Below are 23,666 nucleotides of genomic sequence, written 5' to 3' on the forward strand. Positions count from 1 at the left end.
CAGAAAGAGGACAAGAAACTCAGGGAAGTTTTAAAGGGAACCGTCCCAGCCCCGTACGACAAGTTTAAAAACGCAATCACCACACACAATGGTGTGATGTTAAAGGATGGCATTTATATAGTTCCCAGCCAGGACAGGAACCAGATCATTTGTCAGTTCCATGACAATCATGGACACCAAGGAATTGAACCCACCCGAGCCCACCTCAGACTGCTTTGCTGGTGGCCTGATTTAAAAATCGATGTCACACACTACGTTGAGAATTGCTTAATCTGTGACCAGAACAACCCGGACAGATATGCTAAAAAGGCTCAACTTAGCCATACCCGCCCCGTTAATGGACCCTGGACAAATCTCCAGATAGATTATATAGGATCCCTACCCCCATGCAGAAATGGTTACAAGTATGTGTTGGTGGTCATAGACACCTTCACAAAATGAGTGGAAGCATTTCCATCACAAACTAATATGGCCAAGACAACGGCTAAAATATTAACACACCACATCTTTACAAGATGGGGCCTCCCACGCAGTATAGAGTCTGACCAAGGCTCCCATTTCACCGGACGTGGAATGAAAAACGTCCTCACGGTTTTCGGCATTGGACAAAAGTTCCATATCGCATACCACCCCCGGTCAAGTGGTATTGTAGAACGAATGAATAGGATATTGAAAGCCACCCTCAGGAAAATGTACAGCAAAATAACAGCACCTGGGATTCAGTACTCCCATTTGCTTTAATGTTTTTAAGAAACATGGTATCTACATCCACAGGATACACCCCCCACACCCTCATGACCGGACGCCCCGTGAAAGGCACTGAGTATTTACTAGGACTGGATTTGGCCAGCCCCGCAGTTATAGCCCTCGCACATGAAAATGCGTTTACACAACTGGTACAGAACATAAAGGCAGCCCAACTCGCAGCAGCATTGAGACTTGGAACCAGGAAGAAACAGAGCAAGGCTTGTTTCGACAAAACAGTACACGCCACTGAGTTTACAGTAGGGCAACAAGTTATGCTTTCCTTTTACAAACCCAGTTCATTCCTTTCCCCCAAATTTTCCGGACCGTACTCCATTTCGAACAAAGTCAGCCCCTCAGTATGCAAAATAACCTATCCCAATGGCAAGTCTGCGTGGTTTCACATAAACTAGCTCAAAGCTTACGGCTCACAGAATAACCACACACACCACATCCTGCTTGCAGCAGCAGACGACCACGCCCCGCCCACAGATGACGTATTCCTACCCTCCCCCAGCCCCTCCAGCCCACCCTCAGACACGACTTCAACTCCGCCCCCAGAGGCATGACTCCGCCTCTCCCTTCCCTCAACCAGCAGCGACAGCGACAGTGATAGCGATCACAATGACGACTACACCCCTGTACCAGGCCCCACTCCCAGCGAATCCGAGCATGATTCTACTGACCCATTCGAGATCACTTATATCAAAGCCCCTGACCCAGAACCACCGCCCGACGATTACGGATTGAAGCAAAGTAGCTCCAACCTCGACACACGGTTCTGGCACCGAGACAATTCGTTCAGGCTCATCCGGAATGATGAGATGGACCCCAATTCGCCCCAAGCAGCTTTAGCACAGTTACTACAGACAAGAGTTTGCCAGCCGGGAGAAGATGATGACTTAGTGTCTGACTCCCACCAAACGAATCCCTTTGCGACCCTGTTCGCTATTGAGCAGTGAGGTGTCCAGATGATGCAGAAAAAAGGAACCGACGGAGAGATACGGTGTCCTTTCTGATGGAACCTGCACCATATTCGTTGAATGTTTGTTCGTTAGTGTTATCGTTAAGTGTTGTGTGTAAACTCGGAAAGTTTTTCATGGCCCCACGTCACCACTCCTTTAACGCCCCCTGGCTGTTAATGGAACAAGTTTGTCCCAGACAATAGTTCAGAGGAACTAATTTGTCACCAGAACTTTGTTAAAGGTACAAGTTTGTCCCAGACAATAGTTCAGAGGAACTAGTTTGTCTACAGAACACGACTCATAGTTGCTCTCCTAATTCGAGAGGCAGCCCCCCACGATGACCACATTCTTACCCATTCTTGCCGGTTGCTCAGGCACTGGAGAAACAGCATTGGTCCCTGCCCTACCTGAGGACCCCCCCCTCTGGTCAGCTACGCTCGGGTAGAGCACATACGGCATTGATCACCGTCCTACCTGGGGATTCCACCCATTTCTTACCCGCCGCGGCCCATAAGCACCCCATTTGGCCCATTTTGTTCAGAATTCTTTTGTTTGGTTTTGGCAACCCTTAGGTTGCTTCCCTATGCTATTTACATATTCAAACACTGGGATGGTAAATCACACAGGCTGCGAGACGGCTCGCAGTATGGCAGTATTTTTCTTAGATGTCTAGTCCAAATATTCGGTTTAAAAAAAAAAGAGGGAGTCACAGATGGTGACCAATTATAAAGGGAAATTGGCAATAAAGGACAGACAGACAGACATACGAGATCTTAAGCAAGATAATAACAGAAATTAAGCTTGTGTTCACAGGACTCGGAAACCCAGGAACCCCAGAGGAAGACAAAGAAGAAGACCGACAAAGATGAAGACAGCCTTCGTGTTCACATGGATCTTAGCGGGATCCCTTCAGTTGCACGCGGACGCTACCCCCCTGACCCCTACCACACAAACCGTAAATGACACTCAACCCTGTAATACACGAACCCCAAGATAACTAGCCCAGTGACAGCTAGCAATACCCCGATCTGGTGTGATAAGTTTATCACCTGGTACTCACTCTCATATGTAGTCGAAGCACTCTTAGTGCTGGCGATACTTTGCAGTGTTGTGCAAACATTTAGAGTCAAGAAATGGCGAAAGAGAGCATATCGCTCTCGCATACCGGTATACAGATTTAGGTCCCCCATTTGCGGATTTCACCAGACCCCCAAACCCATTGGGACGGATTAAAGAGCATCCATTTGTTTAATGTATTCTATGGAATAAAGAGATGTAAACCTCTGTGTCTGACTGCCAGGCCAGAGAAATTTGTGTGCTGCTATTTTGTACAGTTTAAGATGTATAGATTATTTTTGGATTGTTTGTATTTTTGGATTGTTTGAATGAGGATAGCTTATTGAGAATAGTTAGAGGATCCAGTTTTTTTATTTTTCTGTAATGCATGTATTAATGTCATAGCGCCCCGAAAATTTTATGATAATGAATGTATTTAAAATGGTTTATGTAAAATTGTGTTGAATAGGATAGGACAGTGTAGAGCCTAAGCATGGGTGCCCCAGTGGTCAGAAGATGAAGACGACATAGTAATGTGATCCTTCACGCTTCGCGTTGAGGATCACAAGGAGGGTGTGTAGCCATCCGGGACGGCCACTTCCCGATTACAAAATGGACACCCGCAAAGAATGCAGGGAAAATTGGACAATGCTAAGAAACAAGCAGGTGCAAGCTCTGTCTGTTGATTAGAACCTTAAACTCTCAGACAGGACAGAAACTACCAAACAATCTACATACTAATGAGCCATCTCCGGGGACAAAAGGGAAACATTTAGATACACAATTTTAAGGCAGACTCCCCGGCACCAGAAGAAGGAAAGACAAAGCAGACTGACAGTCACCAGGACACGCCCAGCGATCAGGTAACCACCCCTCTATTGGAGGAAAATCAATACAGATGATTTGGAAAGACCCAATTAGTTGAGGCCAAGTTCAAGGCCCGCCCAAAAGTGCGCGAAGCCCCCTTTTAGTATAAAAGGTATCCCCCAAGGGAGAATGCCCTCCTTTGGCTTTGGCTCTCACCGAAGAGAGAGACCTGCCTAGCAGCTGCACCAGACCAAGTAAGTCCCAAGTCAACGCACGCTACGAGATAGACGCTCCTAGTTGCTACCCTGTAAACAGCTCAACCCAGCAGCCTCAGAACCGAGCAACGGCCATTGTTCATCTGACTGAGTGGGCACCCGAAGCTAAGTATAGGCTTTAGTAATAGTGGTAGTTTAGTTTGTAGAGTTTATGCATGAATAGATTTGACTGTGTGTAAATAAATGAGCATTGCTTTTGAACTTACTAACTGGTGTATCGAGTCATTGATCAGTATTCGGTTCTGAACCTTGTGGCAGTGTCGAAAGATACCTGGCGACTTTTGAGCAAACGTGATTAAACAGAACCAAATTAAGAGCCAACCAAAAGTTAGCAACAGTGGCACAGCATTATCCTTGCGAAAGAGCCCAAGCAGTGGCTTATGATCCAATGTTATGACAAAATGGCAGCTATAAACGTATTGGTGGAATCGCTTAACTTCAAAGACAACCAACTGACCTTTTTCTGAATGGGCATAATTGCGTTCTGCAGCCGACAACATCCTGGAGGCAAAAGCTATTGGACGGTCCTAGCTGTCACCCATGCGGTGGGAAAGTACGGCCATGCATTACATGTCAAATAAAGGGGTTTAGCGGCATCAAAATTACATAGTACTTTGGACGAAACCAACGTCCTTTTCACCAAACAGAATGAAATCTCCTGGTCATTGCCCCAAACTCAGGGGTTTTTATACACAAGAAAATGGAGGGGACCAAGGATTGTTGCCAAATTTAATCTAAAACTGCCATAATAATTTATCAGTCCTAAAAAGGAGTGAAGCTCTGAAACATCACACTGTGCGGTGGTCATCTTTATTGTCTCCACTTTGTCAGTGACTGGGTGTATGCCATCCCGGTCCACCCAGTAGCCTAAATATAACACGTCCTTCGAATTGAAGACGCACTTCATTTTACACAGTGTTATGGGCCAGGGTTTTGAAAACAACAAAGTATATTATGGAGTTTACCTGACCTATAACTATTTATTGATTTTGGTTATGATGAGCACAAGAGCCTGCCTTTCAGTTGTTATTCAACAGAGTTTTAAATCAAAAAGCAAGCTTTATTCTACAAATTTAGTTGACATTTTTATAAACACACACAGTAAGAATTTTATCAATTACAAATATAAAGACCCGACACAGCTACAGTAATCTATGTATAACCCTTAATGAATTCCCCTTTAACTGTTCTAATTCAGTAACAAAATCCAAGTAAAACCAGAAACAGCTTTTCAAAGGTGTGGCCCAACACACGACACTCTTACTGGTAGAAGACTTGTCATTGATTTGAAAACAGCAGGTTTGAATTCCTTCCAGAAAGCAATTAGCTCTTTTAAGTTATCAAGTAGTCTGGAAACAGCTTTTAAAATGAAGATAGAGAAACACTTATTTCAACCTGTGCAGTTCAAAACCAGTCCAAACTCAAAGCGAAAGTAAAACCTCCAGAGCCACAAACCAGGTCCAAACTCAAAGCGAAAGTAAAAACTCACAGGGCCACAGCCCAGCTCCACCCACACAATGACATCACTGAAGTCATGTGATAAGACAAAATATTTCTTAAAGGGACATTCCCATGACAGCAGACAAATGCTAAATTCTGAAAACTGCTGCAAAAGTGCCTCAAGGTTTTCCGGTGTTCCACCTCCATTGCTCCCGTGATGAACACATCATCAAGATAGTCCGCAACACTTGCGGACATCATAATATACCTTCCATAATGCATTGAAATACAGCGCAAGCTGAAGAGACGCCGAATGGAAACTCATATAAGCCTTTATGAGTGTTGATCGTAACGTATTGTCTTGAGCCTTCGTGCAGTTCGAGCTGCAAATAAGCATTGTTCATATCTAATTTTGTGAATGTAAAGCCAGCTGCCAACGAGGTCTTCGATATGAAGGATCAGATATCGATCCAAATGTGAAGCCGTATTTACGGTTAATTTATAATCGCTGCAGAAGAGGCCAGACCGGTCCGGTTTCATCACCGGGACCATGAAATTGAGGACTGTCATGATTTTGTCAGCTGTGGGTGGATCCACCGAGACTACAGGCAATGGAAGCCGACTTAACGCATTGGCATTCGTAGTTGACATGCCCGGACGATGTTCAAACGAGTATTGGTACACAGCCAATAGTCAAGCCCACCTCTGGACATGGATGACAACGCCCAGTCGGCAGAACAAACCAAAATAATAATCCTGAGGCTTTTTAATCACTGGAGCTCAGCTTCGACCTTGCCCACAATTGCATAGGGGACTGGTCGAGTACGGAAAACGAGGACACAGGAATTTTTGCCACAGCCCCTTTTATTTTCCCAAGGCCGGTCCCACGAACGTTGGGTATTTTTCTGTAACACTGCATATAAACCACTTGTTTCTACTTTGAGGATACGTTGCCAGTCGAGCTGCAAATGTTGCAGCTAATTCCGACCCAGCAGGTTGTTACCGTCGCCCTGCATCATAATGAGGGGAACACTCAAAGTTTGATGCCTGTAAACCACCGGGACGAGCGTGGTGCCCACAATCGACAAATGCTCCCTGGTATGCATAGCGAGGCGGGTGGCCGAATCGGCCAACGACAATCTACTCACTCTGCAACAGATACGGTCAAATACGTGGTGCGGCACCACTGAGAAGGCAGCATTCGTAATTCCATCTGAATTAAGTAGCCGTTAACTCGTACTGGAATGTGAACAGGAGCCAAGATAAAGGAAGGCCAACGGACACTTAGGGACCGCCCAGCGATCAGGGAACCGCTCCAGCATTGGAGAAATCGATCCAAGTGATCGGAAAGTTGTCCAAATATTTGGAACCAGGTACGGGGTCCGCCCCGAAGGGCGGGAAGTCCCTGGGACTATAAAGTAAAGCCCCCAAGTTCAAATCGTCCTTCTTTGGCAGGGTCACTCAGCAACCTGAATCAACCAGTGAGAGTGACCTGTCTCAGCTGCCGCCAACCAAGTAAGTCTCAAGTCAACGCTCGCTACGAGATAGGCGCTCCTAGCTACCAGTCCATACCAGCTTTTGAATCCTGCAGACTCAGGACCTGAACAAAAGGCCATTTGTTCCCCTGACCTGGTGGGCTGGTCCGAAGCTAAGTATAGGTCTTTTAGTGATAGGAATAGCCTAGAAAGTAGAGTTTATGCATGAGTAGTGATTTACTGTGTATAATAAATGTGTTTTGATTTGAATCTTACTAATTGGTGTGTTGAGTTATTGATCATTACTTGAACTTGAACCTCGTGGCGGTATCATAAAGATACCTGGTGACTCTAGAGCAAAGGTTAAACAAACAGAGCAAATTACGAATTAAGAGCCAACCAAAAGTTAGCAATATATTACTGGTGACATCCTGACGGGACCCGATCTAGAAGTGGCTTAACCACTCCGGGAGAACCCAAAATTTGAATTAGAAATCCAATTGGGAACAGAAAACCACAAGTGTTCAAGCAGTTCTGACCAATCCTCATAATTCGGAAGTGTATTAATGCATGCGTAACTAACAGGGCTATAAATAAAACTGATAGATTTTTGTTGTGACAAAACTGTTGGGAGTTTGTATTCCGGAAAATAGCGAAAGCCGTACCCGTAATTACAGCACCGCCTTAATACCCCTCGTTCCAAATTTTAAGATAAGTATTCAGAGAGGAAAGATGGCAATGCAGGCAATGCAACGCCTCATGAACCCCGAAGAATTTGTGGTCGCAGCGACCAGCAGTAGAGTAGGACAGTGTCCCGTTTGGGAAGAGGAAATCAGAAAGTACCTCAAAGGGAAAGGATGGCCCCTTTGGAGCGAATTCTGTGAAAATGAGGAAATTGGTCCCCGGGAGTATAGGACATACTTGGTGGGAGAACCTGAGCGAAATCCATAAGAAAAGCTTGGGAAAAGCTCGCAAGCCGATGGCAATCGTGTCCTGTTTGGCACAATTGCGAGGCACAGAGGAGGTCGTTCGGACGCTCTGTAAAGAGATAGAGAAGACACATCGAATGAGTAAGGTCGATGTGAGCGAGATAGAGAAAGAGAACCTAGAATTAGGAAGGAAGTTAGCAGCAAAGGACGGAGAGGTGGATGATACCAAGAGGGCACACCAGTCTTGTCTGGCGCACCTAAGCAGCTTCCAGACACAGTACGAAAAGGCCTATCAGGACACGCAACATGCAGTCCTGGTAAGAGAGGAAACAGAGAAACAGGTAGAGGCATTGCAAAGGCAGTGTAGCAACCTGAAAGCAGCAATACGAGCACTCCATGCTACCACCACGGAGCACAGACAAAGCTCACTAGATCACGCAAAGTGCCGGAAGCAGATTGCAGAACTGCAGTCTTTACTTTCAGTTCAGAAAGGATTCCAGAGCACCTTTGGATCCCAGTTAGATGAGGAAGATGGCCCGGATTGGGAAGAATTGAATGAGACCACGCATAGATATGTTCAGGGAACATGTGCGCAAGGAAAGCCCCAGAAGAGAAAAGTGCCCCAATCCCCCACATCGCAGATAGTTCAGGCACCAATGAATCCAGTAACCACCCACCGCACAGTCACATCGGACGGAGATACAGAATTTCTTTTCCCACCCCCTTAACCATGACCCAATTACGGGACGCGTGCGCCAAAATCACACCGTTCCGCCCCACCTCCGACCCCCACCACTTCTTTGCTAGAGTAAAACAGCAGGCAACCATGTACGGCCTGGACGAGCATGAGCATGTCAAGCTCACAGTTTTGAGCTTAGACCCTTCGGTCGTAGCAGCCCTTCCCGACCCACAGAATGTAGGAGGAGGGACCCTTGCAGAAATGCACGCAGCGATCCTAGACGCGATCAGCTACAACAGAGGTGACCCCGTAGAAGGCCTGAATAAGTGCAGGCAGAAAAAGACAGAACACCCCACAGCATTTGCTGGATGCCTTTGGATTCACTTCACAGCAGTTTTCGGTAATTTAGAACGTGCCCATTTGTCCCAAGACAGTATGGCCAAATGGACCCGCACCCTTATCTCCCATGCCACAGAGGCAGGACAAAAAGCCTGTACGAATTATGACCCCTCAGAGGAAGCCCACAATGAGAAATGGGTTTTAAAAAGATTGTCCCGCACCTGGGAGCAGTCTGTACAAAACAAACCCGCAGTTAGGAAACCCAAGGAACAGCAGGCAGAAGCAGACATCCAAGCGGTGAAAACGCTTGGGTGAACGAAGGCAGGAACAGCCCCCCACAAAAGCCACAGGAGTGTTACAACTGTGGACAGTTAGGACACTTTACACGAGAATGCAATGCCCCACGAAAGCCACAGAGAGCCCAGCAGGCAGGCACTCTGAATAAGAATAGGACAGAGCCCATACATAGTGTGAGCACCCGTTCGGACCAGGCGGACCTGAACGGAATGGACTGACCATGAGGACCTCTATGAGGAGCGATTGAATAAACTCGGTTTGTTCTCACTGGAACGAAGGAGGTTGAGGGGCGACCTGATAGAGGTATACAAAATTATGAGGGGCATAGACAGAGTGGATAGTCAGAGGCTTTTCCCCAGGGTAGAGGGGTCAATTACTAGGGGGCATAGGTTTAAGGTGAGAGGGGCAAAGTTTAGAGTAGATGTACGAGGCAAGTTTTTTACACAGAGGGTAGTGGGTGCCTGGAACTCACTACCGGAGGTGGTAGTGGAGGCAGGGACGATAGGGACATTTAAGGGGCATCTTGACAAATATATGAATAGGATGGGAATAGAAGGATACGGACCCAGGAAGTGTAGAAGATTGTAGTTTAGTCGGGCAGTATGGTCGGCACGGGCTTGGAGGGCCGAAGGGCCTGTTCCTGTGCTGTACATTTCTTTGTTCTTTGTTCTTTGTTCTTTGACCGTGTTCGGGCTTCCACAGTTGGGTCTGCGACACCCTTTGGGATAGGTCCGGCCGACTAGTAGTTGCAGCAAAGATACGGGGACAGCCCATTGAATTTCTCTGGGACACAGGAGGGTCCCTCACCACAATAAATTCCTCCACCATGTTTCAGAAAGACACGTGGCCCACTACAGCCACCATCACCCTCAGCGGCTTTACAGGCCACTCACAGCAGGGACATATCACAGCCCCTGTACCCATTCATATCGGCAACATCACCACCAAGCACCCCGTAGTCTTAGTCGACCTGCCCCACACAGCAGAACACATTTTGGGCATCGATTTTATGAATTCCCACAACCTGTCCTTTGATCCAGTCAACCAATGTGTCTGGAAAATGGCAAAATATGCAAGAGCCCCCGCAACGCTCACAATAGGTGAATACGCCAACAAGATTAGCCCAGTCGGCGAATTCTGGTTTGACCCGACCACAATTAGCACAGACAAGCAGGTTAGGGCAGTTCTGCAGAAGCACAGGACAGCATTCGCGACCCACAAACACGACTGTGGCTGGATGACTGGTTCCGTTCAAATCACAGGACCTGACCCTAGACCCCAAAAGCAATACGGATTTCCCCAAGAGGCAGAGGGAGAAATCGCAAAAGTTATCGACAGCTTATTAGAGCAGGGCGTACTCAGATCAGTCGCCTCCACTAATCATGCCCCGATTTGGCCAGTGAGAAAGCCCGATGGATCATGGCGACTGACCATCGATTACCGGGAACTCAACAAAGTCACCCCCGCAGCAGCCCCTACGGTAGCCACAAGTCCCAAGACCATGGTCAAACAGGGACTCAACTCACGATATTTTACGGTTTTGGATGTCAGTAATGGATTCTGGTCGATTCCATTGGCAAAAGTGTGCCAATACAAATTTGCCGTCACTTTTAAAAATCAGCAGTACACGTGGACATGCCTTCCACAAGGATTCCACAACGCCCCCTCCATTTTCCACCGACAGCTGGCAAATGGTTTGTCAACATTTTCTCGCCCCGAATGTCTGGTCCAGTATGTGGACGACCTATTACTGCAGACAGACACCAAGGCAGAGCACATCGAGCTTCTGGCCGAACTCCTGGAACTCCCACAGAAAATTGGTTGTAAAGTAAACCCCAAAAAGGCCCAGATTTTGGAAATCAAAGTGATATATTTGGGTACAATTATCACGCACGGTAAACGCGAGATTGAGCACAAAAGAATTGACTCGATTGCCAAATTGCCCCTTCCCCAGAATGTTTCAGCCCTCCGGTCGTTTTTAGAACTGGTTGGCTACTGCCGAAACCACATTGACAGTTTCGCCAGCAAGGCAGCAGCCCTCTCGGAACTCCTAAAGAAAGGAGCCCCTTGGGAATGGCTTCCGCAGCATCCGGATGCTGTGGATGCTTTGAAAAGGGCCCTCATTGCAGCCCCCGCACTACAAGTTCCAGACCCGCTTTCCCCCTATGCTATAGAGATAGCTCGCACTGACCGCACCCTTTCGGCCGTGCTCCTCCAGGGACGGCACGAACAGTTAAGACCCGTGGCTTACGCCTCCAGACTTTTGGATCCTGTGGAGCAGGGATTTTTGGCCTGTGAAAGGCACCTGCTCGCAGTTTTCTGGGCAGTTCAGTATTTTTCTTACATAACTGGACTAAACCCCATCATAATCCTCACAGAACACCCCCCCACCCAACTTTTATTTGACGGACGACTTAAGGACGGTACAGTCAGTCAAATTAGAGCAGCCAGATGGACCCTTCTTTTGCAGGGACGGGACATCACTGTTAAACGGACAAAGGCCCACACTTTTCTAGCCGATAACCTTCAGTACCCAGGCACCCCCCATGAATGTGAAATCATCTCACCGCACCACAACACAGGCCCCTTTATTGCGAAAACACCACCCAGAAAGATAGGTAGTTCACCCCAGAGCCTCCAGCACACAGACACGTGTGAACCTTTAAGAATATATGTGGATGGTTCTTCCACAGTATTAGAAGGGAAGAGCATTACAGGATGCAGCATTTATGTCGAGGACGCGCCCTAGAAGAAATATCACTAAAGCTACCAGGCCACTTAGGCGCACAGGCGGCAGAATTAGCAGCCGTTGCGTACATTGTGGATCACCCAGATTCCTTCCCCAGCCCGGCAGACATATACTCGGACAGCCTCTATGTCTGCAATAGCCTTACAGAATTCCTACCCCTGTGGAAAGCAAGAGGATTTGTTTCCACAGACGGAAATCCCCTCCCTTCAGCCCCATTGCTCCGCCACATTTTAGAAAAAGCACAGAACTGGACATTCGGAATCGTTAAAGTTCGCAGTCACCACCGTTCCTCCCCTCCTGGAAATGTAAAGGCCGACGCATTGGCAAAAGCAGGTTCCAGGCACGGATATTTTTGGACACTCCCCTGAAAGCGCACCAGTGAATGCAGTTCAGGTCTCGCAGACTAATATCCAGGATTTAGTGCAGGCCCAGAAGCAGAATAGCAATCTCAGGGAGATTTTGAAAGGAAAATTTACAGCACCCTATGATAGATTTAAAAATGCGCTGACCACACATGACGGTGTGGTGTCAAAAGATACCCTTCATGTGGTTCCTGAACAGGACAGGAATCAGCTCATTTGTTTGTTCCATGACAGTCATGGGCATCAGGGAATTGATCCCACTACAGCCCACCTCAGGCAGCTCTGTTGGTGGCCAAGTTTAAAAGAAGACGTAATGCACTACGTTGAGATTTGCCTTATCTGTGCCCAGAACAATCCAGACAGATACGCAAAGAAGGCTCAACTTAGTCACACCCGCCCGGTTAATGGCCCCTGGACTAACCTCCAATTCGATTTTATCGGACCATTGCCCCTTGCAGGAATGGTTACAAATATGTATTAGTGAAAGCGGGTGTCATTTGAGGCCAAGACTATTGAGGTGGACAATGGAGAAAGATATGTAATGGTGAGCGGTAGGCTGCAGGGGACGTGGATGGTGTTGGTAAACGTATACGCCCCGAACTGGGATGATGCAGGATTCATGAAGCGCATGTTGGGGCGCATTCCGGACCTGGAGAAAGGAGGCCTGATAATGGGAGGGGACTTCAATACAGTGTTGGACCCAGCACTGGACCGCTCCAAATCAAGGACTGGAAAGAGGCCGGCGGCGGCCAAGGTATTTAGGGGGTTCATGGATCAGATGGGGGGAGTGGACCCATGGCGGTTTGCAAGGCCGCAGGCCAGGGAATTTTCTTTCTTTTCCCATGTACACAAAGCCTACTCCCGGATAGATTTTTTTGTTCTGGGCAGGGCGCTCATCCCGAGGGTGGAGGGGATGGAGTATTCGGCCATAGCCGTTTCGGATCATGCCCCGCACTGGGTGGAACTGGAGCTGGGAGAGGAGAGGGACCAACGCCCGCTGTGGCAGCTGGATGTGGGACTGCTGGCGGACGAGGTGGTGTGTGGGAAAGTGAGGGGGTGTATCGAAAGGTACTTGGAGGCCAACGAGAACGGGGAGGTGCGGGTAGGGGTGGTATGGGAGGCGTTGAAGGCGGTGGTCAGGGGAGAGCTAATCTCCATTAGGAGAAGACAGAGGGCATGGAAAGGGAGAGCTTAGTGGGGGAGATTTTGAGAGTGGACAGGAGATACGCAAAGGCCCCGGAGGAAAGATTACTTGGGGAAAGACGACGGCTTCAGGCGGAGTTTGACCTTTGACCACAGGGAAGGCAGAGACACAGTGGAGGAAAGTGCAGGGGGCGACCTATGAGTATGGGGAAAAGGCTAGTCGGATGCTGGCACACCAGCTCCGTAAAAGGATGGCAGCAAGGGAAATAGGGGGAGTCAAAGATGGAAGGGGAGCCACGGTTTGGAGTGCGACGAAAATAAACGAGGTATTTCAGGCCTTCTATGAAGAGCTGTACAGTTCCCAGCCCCCAACGGGGGAAGAGGGTATGAGACGATTCCTAGACCAGCTGAGATTCCCGAGGGTGGAGGAGCAAGAGGTGGCTGGTCTGGGGGCACCAATTGGGTTGGAGGAGCTGAGCAAGGATTTGGGGAGCATGCAGGCGGGGAAGGCCCCGGGACCAGACGGGTTCCCGGTGTAGTTCTACAGGAAGTACGCAGACCGGTTTGCCCCGCTATTAGTGAGGACCTTTAATGAGGCAAGAGAGGAGGGGACCCTACCTCCGACAATGTCGGAAGCGAAAATTTCTTTGATCCTAAAGCGGGACAAGGACCCACTGCAATGTGGATCGTACAGGCCGATCTCGTTCCTCAATGTGGATGCAAAGTTGCTGGCAAAAGTGCTGGCCACGAGGATCGAGGACTGTGTCCCGGGGGTGATTCACAAGGACCAGACAGGATTTGTAAAGGGTAGCCAGCTAAACACCAATGTGCGGCGGCTCTTAAATGATGCCATCGGTGGAGGGAGAAGCGGAGATAGTGGCAGCTATGGACGCGGAAAAAGCCTTTGACCGAGTAGAGTGGGAGTACCTCTGGGAGGTGTTGCGTAGGTTTGGGTTCGGGGGAGGGTTTATCAGTTGGGTTAAGCTCCTTTACAGAGCCCCGGTGGCGAGTGTAGTGACGAACCGGCGGAGGTCGGAGTACTTTCGGCTGTACCGAGGGACGAGGCAGGGGTGCCCCCGTCCCCCCTGTTCGCATTAGCGATCGAACCATTGGCCATGTCATTGAGGGAGTCCAATAAATGGAGGGGGGTGGTCCGAGGGCGAGAAGAGCATCGGGTGTCGCTATATGCGGATGACCTGTTGCTGTACGTGGCGGATCCAATGGAGGGGATGGTGGAGGTCATGCAGGCTCTAAGGGAGTTTGGGGAGTTTTCGGGCTATAAGCTCAATGTAGGGAAGAGTGAGCTCTTTGTATTACAGGCGGGGGACCAAGAAAGAGGGAAAGGGGACCTACCGCTGAGGAGGGCGGAGGGGAGCTTTCGGTATCTGGGGATCCAGATAGGCAGGAGTTGGGGGGCCCTACATAAACTGAATCTGACGAGGTTGGTGGACCAAATGGAGGAGGATTTTAAAAGATGGGACATGCTACCGCTCTCGCTGGCGGTTAGAGTGCAGTCGGTCAAAATGGTGGTCCTTCCGAGGTTTCTGTTTGTGTTTCAGTGCCTTCCCATCGTGATCACTAAGGTCTTTTTTGAGAGAGTAGGCAGGAGCATTATGGGGTTTGTGTGGGCGAATAAGACCCCGAGGGTAAGGAGAGGGCTCCTGGAACGCAGTAGGGACCGAGGAGGGTTGGCGCTGCCAAACCTGGGGAGCTACTACTGGGCAGCAAATGTGTCGATGATCCGCAAGTGGGTTATGGAGGGAGAGGGGGCAGCATGGAAGGGGATGGAGATGGCGTCCTGCAAAGGAACGAGCCTGGGGGCGTTGGTGACGGCACTGCTGCCGCTCTCGCCGACAAAGTATACCACGAGCCCGGTGGTGGCGGCAACACTAAGGATCTGGGGCCAGTGGAGACGGCACAGGGGTGCAATGGGAGCATTGGTGTGGTCCCCGATCAGGGGTAACCATCGGTTTGTCCCGGGGAAGATTGACGGGGGGGTTCCAGAGCTGGCATTGGGCGGGGATCAGAAAAATGGGGGACCTGTTCATTGACGGAACGTTTGCGAGCCTAGGGGCACTGGAGGAGAAGTGTGAGCTACCCCCGGGAAATGCCTTTAGATATATGCAGGTGAGGGCTTTTTTGAGGCGACAGGTGAGGGAATTCCCGTTGCTCCCGGCACAAGAAATTCAAGACAGGGTGGTCTCGGGTGCATGGGTCAGGGAGGGCAAGGTGTTGGCAATACACCAGGAGATGAAAGAAGAGGGGGAAGCGCTGGTAGAAGAGTTGAAGGGTAAATGGGAGGAGGAACTGGGGAAGGAGATCGAGGAAGGCTGATGCCCTGGGTAGGGTTAATTCCTCCTCCTCGTGTGCCAGGCTCAGCCTGATACACTTTAAAGTGGTTCACAGAGCTCACTTGACGGGGGCGAGGTTGAGCAGATTCTTTGGGGTAGAGGACAGATGGAAGGTACTCCAGCGAACCATGTCCATATGTTTTGGTCATGCCCGGCACTGGAGGGGTTCTGGAGAGGAGTGGCGGGAGCAATATCTCAGGTGGTGAAAGTCCGGGTCAAGCCAAGCTGGGGGCTAGCAATATTCGGAGTAGTGGATGAACCGGGAGTGCAGGAGGTGAAAGAGGCCGGTATTCTGGCCTTTGTGTCCCTAGTAGCCCGGCGAAGGATCTTGCTAATGTGGAAGGAGGCGAAGTCCCTCAGCGTGGAGGCCTGGATAAACGATATGGCTGGGTTCATAAAGTTGGAGAGGATTAAGTTTGCCTTGAGAGGGTCTGCGCAGGGGTTCTACAGGTCCTAACCGTTCCTAGGCTATCTCGCGGAGCGCTAGAGGAAGGTCGGTCAGCAGCAGCAGCAACCTGGGGGGGGGGGGGGGGGGGGGGATGTCTGGGGGGGGGGGGGGAAGGGGGGAGGGGGAGCTGCCTGGGGGGTGCGGGGGGTGGAGGAGCAAGAGATAACATGAAGAGTCAGGGAAACTGGCACGTATGGGAGAGAGCCAGTGTACAAAGATATGTAAATATACTATTTTGTCATGTATATATCTTGCTCCGCGCGATTTCTCATTTCGTTTTTTTTCTTTTTTGTTACGGGGGAGGGGTTATTATTTGTAAGGGAGATAAATTGTGTTAAAAACGTTAATAAATATTTTATTTTTTAAAAAACAAATACGTATTAGTCGTCCTAGACACTTTTACGAAATGGGTAGAGGCATTCCCATCCAGAACGAACACGGCAAAGACCACCGCAAAGATCTTAACCCACCACATCTTTATGAGATGGGGACTCCCTCACAGCATTGAATCCGACCAAGGTTCCCATTTTACTGGACGTGTCATATGAAGAACGTCCTCACGATATTTGGCATTACCCAAAAATTCCACATCGCATACCACCCCCAGTCAAGTGGTATCGTGGAGCGCATGAATCGGACCCTAAAATCCACCCTCAGAAAAATGGTCCAACAAAACACCACTTGGGATTCAGTCCTCCCCTTTGCGCTGATGTTTTTGAGAAATACTGTCTCAACATCCACAGGTGACACCCCACACACTCTCATGACCGGACGCCCCATGAAAGGCACAGAATTTTTATTGGGATTGGACTTGATCAGCCCCGAAGTGACGGCCCTCACACACGAGAATGTAGTCAAACAATTAGTGGAAAATGTAAAAACGGCTCAGCTAGCAGCCGCAGTAAGATTAGGCACACGGAAGAAACAGAGCAAGGCCTGTTTTGACAAGACAGTGCATGCGACTGAGTTTGAGGTAGGACAGCAGGTCATGCTCTTAATTTATAACCCCAGCTCATTCCTGTCACCTACATATTCGGGTCCGTACTCCATTACGGATAAAGTAAGCCCCTCCGTCTATAAAATTAAGTACCCCAACGGAAAGACTGCGTGGTTCCATATTAACCAGCTTAAGGTATATGGCCCACAGTCCAACCACGCACATCACATCATGCTCGACGCAGCAGACCACACCCGGCCCACAGCCAATGTATCCCTACCCTCCCCCAACACACCCACCACAACCACGGACTTGCCCTCGACTCCACCCCCGAACTCTAGACTCCGCCCTGGAACGCCCACAGACAGCAGCAGCAGCGACAGCGACTGTGACTCAGACAATAGCCACAGCATGCCTCCCTACTATCCCCATGCAACAGGACCCACACCCAGCGAATCTGACCATGATTTGAGTGATCCCTTCTTCATCACCTTCTTCAACAAACCCCACCAAACACCACCGCCCTACAATGACGATTCCGTCCCCACAGAACTAGACACCACCTTTTGGCACCGCGACAACCCATACAGGCTCGTCTGGAACGACGAGATGGACCCCAAATCGCACCATGCAGCCCTATCAGCCCTTATACATTCCAGAGTATGGCATCCGGGAGAAGATGACGACTTTGAGTCTGACTCCCAAAGCGAGAACCCCTTTGCGACCCTGTTCGCAATTGATAACTGAGGTGTCCAGATGATGTTTTAAAAAGGAACCGCTTGGGAGAAAACGGTGACTTTCTGATGGAATCTGCAGCATGTTGTTTTAATGTTGTTTGTTACTGTTAGTGTTAAAAGTTGTTTGTAAGATCGGAACTTTTTTCCACGGCCCCAAGCCTTATTTGTCTGCAGAAACCTATGAGAACTTGCCAGCACGCTCATCGGCAGAAACTGCTGAGAGCTTGCCAAACCCCCGTTCATAACTGCTCTTCTGGTTCGAAGGTAGAACATTCACGGCAACCCCCCCACGATGACTACATTTCGTACCCATTCTTGCCGGTTGCTCAGGCAGTGGAGAAACGGCATTGGTCTCCGCCCTGCCTGAGGACCCCTCTCTGGTCAGCTACGCTTGGGTAGAGCACACACGGCATTGGTCGCCGTCCTACCCGGGATTCCATCCAATTCTTACCCGTCGCGGCCCATACGCACCTCATTTCGGCATTTTTGGTTCAAAAAGTTTTGTTTTGTTTTCAGGCGACCCTTAGGTTGCCATCCCTATGCTATTTACATCCTCAAACATTTGGATGGTAAATCGCACAGCCTGCGAGACGGCTCGCACTGTTTCAGTATTTTTAAGTGTGTCTTGTCCTGAATATTCGTGTTTTTTTTAATTCAAAAATGAGGGAGTCACACATGGTGACAAATCATAAAGGGAGAATTGGCACTGAAGGACAGACATACTAACAGACGAGATATTAATCCAAGATAGTAACAGACACTATGCTTGATCCCACAGAAGCTCCAGGAAAAGAGACGAAACGGAAAGGAAAAGAGAAGAGAAAGAAGACAACAATGAAGACGGCATACATGTTTTTCTTCATAATATGTACCCGGTTGCGCGCGAACGCGAAACCCCTGACCGCAACCCCCCAGCCGTTAATGATTCACTTCCCCATAGCACACAGAACCCCGAGATAGTCTCCGATACACCATCATGGTGTGATAAGCTCATAACGTGGTACTCCCTTTCCTACGTAGTCGAATCCCTATTAGTGTTGGCGATACTCTGCAGCATCGTGCAGACTATCCGCATGAGAAAATGGAGAAGGAGAGCCTACCGCGCTCGCACCCCGGTATACAGAATAAGATCCCCTATGTTCAGTTATCCCCAGGACCCCGAACCCCTCGATCTATAATAAAGGACATTTGTTTGCGTTCTTCTGTAAATAAAGAAATGGAAAGGTTGTACAACCCTGTGTTTGACTGCCAAGCCAGGAAAAATGTAAATGCTGCTTTCATTTTGTATTGTTTAGGAAGTTAGTATGACTGAATGTTTGAGTGAGTGTAGTTTATTGAGGACGGTTAGAGGTACCCTTTTTTAATTTTGTAATGCATGTCCCTGTTTTGACATAGCGCCACTTAGAATGTTAGTTTAAATTTTTCTTGCATAGTTATGGTCAGTGTAGAGGCCATAGAAGAGTGCTTGCCGGGTCAGGGAATGAAAACAACACAGTTATGTGATCCTTCACGCTTTGCGTTAGGATCACAAGGAGGGGCTGTAGCCACCTGAGTTGCCAATTCCCGACTTAAAATGGAGAACCAAAGGCTGAAGGGAAATTCAGCCAACACAGGCAAAGACTAGCAAATACAGAAATCATGTATATTGGAACCTGTAAGAAACCAGACAGCACTAAAACCAGCAGCCATCTGCATAGTAATGCAGCAGCCATCTGCACAGTAATGAGCGATTCCAGGGCACAATGGCAACAGTTAAGGTGAATAAAGCCAAGCCAGACACCTCGGCGCCAGCAGGAGCCAAGACAAAGGAAGGCCAACGGACACTTAGGGACTGCCCAGCGATCAGGGAACCGCTCCAGCATTGGAGAAATCGATCCAAGTGATCGGAAAGTAGTCCAATCATTTGGAACCAGGTACGGGGTCCGCCCTGAAGGGCAGGAAGCCCCTGGGACTATAAAGTAAAGCCCCCAAGTTCAAATCGTCCTTCTTTGGCAGGGTCACTCAGCAACTTGAATCAACCCGTGAGAGTGACCTGTCTCAGCTGCCGCCAACCAAGTAAGTCTCAAGTCAATGCTCGCTACGAGATAGGCGCTCTGAGCTACCAGTCCATACCAGCTATTGAATCCTGAAGACTCAGGACCTGAACAAAAGGCCATTTGTTCCCCTGACCTGGTGGGCCGGTCCGAAGCTAAGTATAGGCCTTTTAGTGATAGGAATAGCCTAGAAAGTAGAGTTTATGCATGAGTAGTGATTTACTGTGTATAATAAATGTGTTTTGATTTGAATCTTACTAACTGGTGTGTTGAGTTATTGATCATTACTTGAACTTGAACCTTGTGGCGGTATCATAAAGATACCTGGCAACTCTAGAGCAAAGGTTAAACAAACAGAGCAAATTACGAATTAAGAGCCAACCAAAAGTTAGCAACACCCTTGATAGATTTTTTTTGGTTTATGGGGTTTTGATTTTGAATTGAATCAGTTCAGAGGGAATTCATTAAGTTTTATACATAGATTACTGCAGCTGTGGGGTATCTTTATGTCTTGCTATGTGTTCATATGAATGTTAACTAAGTTCTTAGAATAAAGCTTATTTTGATTAATGTGTCTAGGACTACTGAATCACACCTCAAGTGAAGGCTCTTGTGCTCATCCTTGCCAAATTCAACAAAAAGTTACAGGTCAGGTGAACTCCATAATACACTTTGGCATGTCTAAACCCTGGCCCATAACAAAATTGTGGGCTCGTCCGGGATAAATGTCTATCTGTTGTGATTGGGTTGGCTTATTGAACTTAAAGACAGTGAGGGGTGAGCATATTTGTGTTTGCATTTCAGGTGTGGTATTCAAGTTTAAATAGGGAGTGTGTTGTGGACAGTGACTCTTTCGGAGGCTCAGAAATTGTTGGGGGTGGAGAGGGTCATGCGCAGCCCTTTACAAATGGAGACTAAAAAAAAGGCTTTTAAGGGCAGCACGGTGGTGCAGTGGTTAGCACTGCTACCTCACGGTGCCGAAGTCCCAGGTTTGATGCTGGCTCTGGGTCACTGTCTATGTGGAGTTTGCACATTCTCCCCGTGTTTGGATGGGTTTTGCTCCCACAACCCAAAGATGTGCAGTGTAGAAGGATTGGCTATGCTAAATTGCCCCTTAATTGGAAAAACTGAATTGGGTACTCTAAATGTATTTTCTTTTTAAAAGGCTTTTAGATTTGGCAAAAATATTACAGTTAACGTTGCCTGACAAAATAGGAAAAGAAGAGGTAATTGCGGCGGTCGCTGAGCATTTAAAATTGCTTGAGACACAGTCAGAATCATTGGAAATGGCAAGAATTCAATTACAGATCAAGCAGCTGGAACATGAAAAAGCATTAAAGCAGTGTGAACATGGAAAAGAATTAAAGAAGCTTGAATTTGAAATGAGGTAAAAAGAAAGAATAGCCTGAGCAGAACAAAAAGCAAGAGAAAGAGAGGTACAGATCACGGAAAAGGAAAAGGAGAGGAAAGAGAAAAAGAATGAATAACCTGAGCAAAACAAAATATGAGAGAAAGGGAGGTACAGATCAGGGAAAAAGAAAAAAGAGAGAGAGGAAAAAGAAAAAGAGAGAGACTTTGAACTTCAGAAACTGGCCATGAAACGTGAAAGTCAGTTAAAATTGGCGGAGGGTAAAGAGAAACGTACAGTCTGAGGATAGCGATGAGGATAGTGAGAAAGAGCGTCGAGGTTGAAGGCTTGGTGGGAATCTATTTAAATATGTTGAACCGTTGCCAAGGTTTGATGAGAAGGATGTAGAAGCCTTTTTCATTTCATTTGTGATGGTTGCTAAACAAATGAAATGGCCACAGGATATGTGGGTATTACTGATTCAAACAAAGTTGGTAGCTGGAGCTAGTGAAGTGTTTGTATCAGTATCAGAGGGGGTACTGAGGAGGAAAAAATATCCATCTTAGGTGCATATTAATGAGGGCCTGAAGCCTACAGACAAGGGTTTAGAAATTTAAAGAAAGCATTTGATCAAATATACATAGAGTTTGAAAGGATCAAACAGAGTACTTTTGTTAGGTGGATAAGAGCTCTGAAAATAGACCAAACGTATGAAGCTCTTAGAGAAATTATATTTTTGGAGGAGTTTAAAAATTCAATTCCTGGGGCGGGATTCTCCCCTACCCGGTGGGGCGGGGAGTCCCGGCGTGATGGAGTGGCGGGAACCGCTCCGGCGTTGGGCCGCTCCAATCTCCGCACCTTTAGTGGCCAAGCCCGCACCTTGAGGGACTAGGCCCGCGCCGGAGCGGTTTCCGCTCCACCGGCTGGCGGGAAAGACCTTTAGCGCCATGCCAGCCGGGCCCGAAAGGTCTTCGCTGGGCCGGGTCCACGCATGCGCGGGAGCGTCCGCGGCTGCTGACGTCATCCCCGCACATGCGCAGGGCAGGGGGTCTCTTCCGCCTCTGCCATTGTGAAGACCATGGCGAAGGCGGAAGAAAAAGAGTGCCCCCACGGCACAGGCCCGCCCGCGGATCGGTGGGCCCCGATTGCGGGCCAGGCCACCGTGGGGGCACCCCACAGGGCCAAATCCCCCCATGCCCCCTCCCCAGGACCCCGGAGCCCGCCTGCGCCGCCTTATCCCGCCGTTCAAAAGGTGGTTTAATCCACGCTGGCGGGACAGGCATTCCAGCAGCTGGACTTCGGCCCATCATGGGCAGGAGAATCGGCGGGGGTGGGCCCGGCAAACGGCGCAGCGCGATTCCCGCCCCCACCGAATCTCTGGTGGCGGGGACTTCGGGACACGGCGGGGGCAGGATTCACGCCAGCCCCCGGCGATTCTCCGACCCGGCGGGGGGGTCGGAGAATCCCGCCTCTGATGTAGTGAGAACTCATGTGGAAGAGCAGAGTGTTAAAACTGTGAGATGAGCAGCAGAAATGGCAGATGATTTTGAATTAGTTCATAAATCAAAGTTAGGTTTATGACATCAGTTTCAGCCTGTGAGGGATAGAAACTGGGGAAAAGAGAAATACTCAAGTGGTAAAGGTAAAGAGGATCTGATGGGAGATAATAAGGATAGTGTACCTCAGATTAAAAAGGAAATCCAGGTGGGTGAAAGAGAGATGAAAAGTTTCAAATGTTTTCACTGTAATAAACTAGACCATGTAAAGTCACAGTGTTGGTGGTTGAAGAAAAGCACTGGGAAGGCTGACGTGGTAAAACAGGATAAACCAGTGGGGTTTGTTAAAGTGGTAAAGGAAAGCCCAAGGGAAGCTAAGGAGGTGCAAAATAATTTACAGCCTGATCAAGATGTGATTGATAAGAAGGTGCCAGATCTCTTTAAAGAATTTACTTGTATGGGTAACATTTACTCATTTGTACCAGGAGGAGTAGGTAAAGAAGTCAGAATTTTAAGAGATATGGGAGCCATTCAATCTTTGTTGGTAAAACACGAGGAGTTATGTAGTTTAGGAGGAATACTGTCAGAAAAGGTGATAATATGTGGAATTCAGAGTGAGAAGACAAGTGTTCCATTATATAAGGTGAGGTTGGAGAGTCCAGTGAAGAGTGGTGAAGTGGTAGTAGGAGTAATAGAGAAACTATCTTGTCCAGGAATACAGTTTATCTTGGGTAATGATATAGCTGGATCGCAGGTGGGAGTGATGCCTACTGTGGAAAGCCAGTGGAAAATCAAACAACTGAATTGTTGAAGGATGAATATCCCGGGATTTTTCCTGATTGTGTAGGAACAAGGTCGCAAAGTCACAGGTTAAGATAAGAGGAGAAATCAAAGACTGAAGATAAAGTTGAAGTTCAATTATCAGAAACGATTTTTGATCAGATGGTTGGAAAAGAACAAGAACAGGTGGAGAATGAGGTGAATATTTTTAGAAAATTGGCAGAGTTATAAGAGAAAGTTATAGAAATAAAACTGATGTATCAGAAAGCTTACACG

The sequence above is a fragment of the Scyliorhinus torazame genome, chromosome 14 (assembly GCF_047496885.1).
Source record: "Scyliorhinus torazame isolate Kashiwa2021f chromosome 14, sScyTor2.1, whole genome shotgun sequence".
Taxonomy (NCBI): Eukaryota; Metazoa; Chordata; class Chondrichthyes; order Carcharhiniformes; family Scyliorhinidae; genus Scyliorhinus; species Scyliorhinus torazame.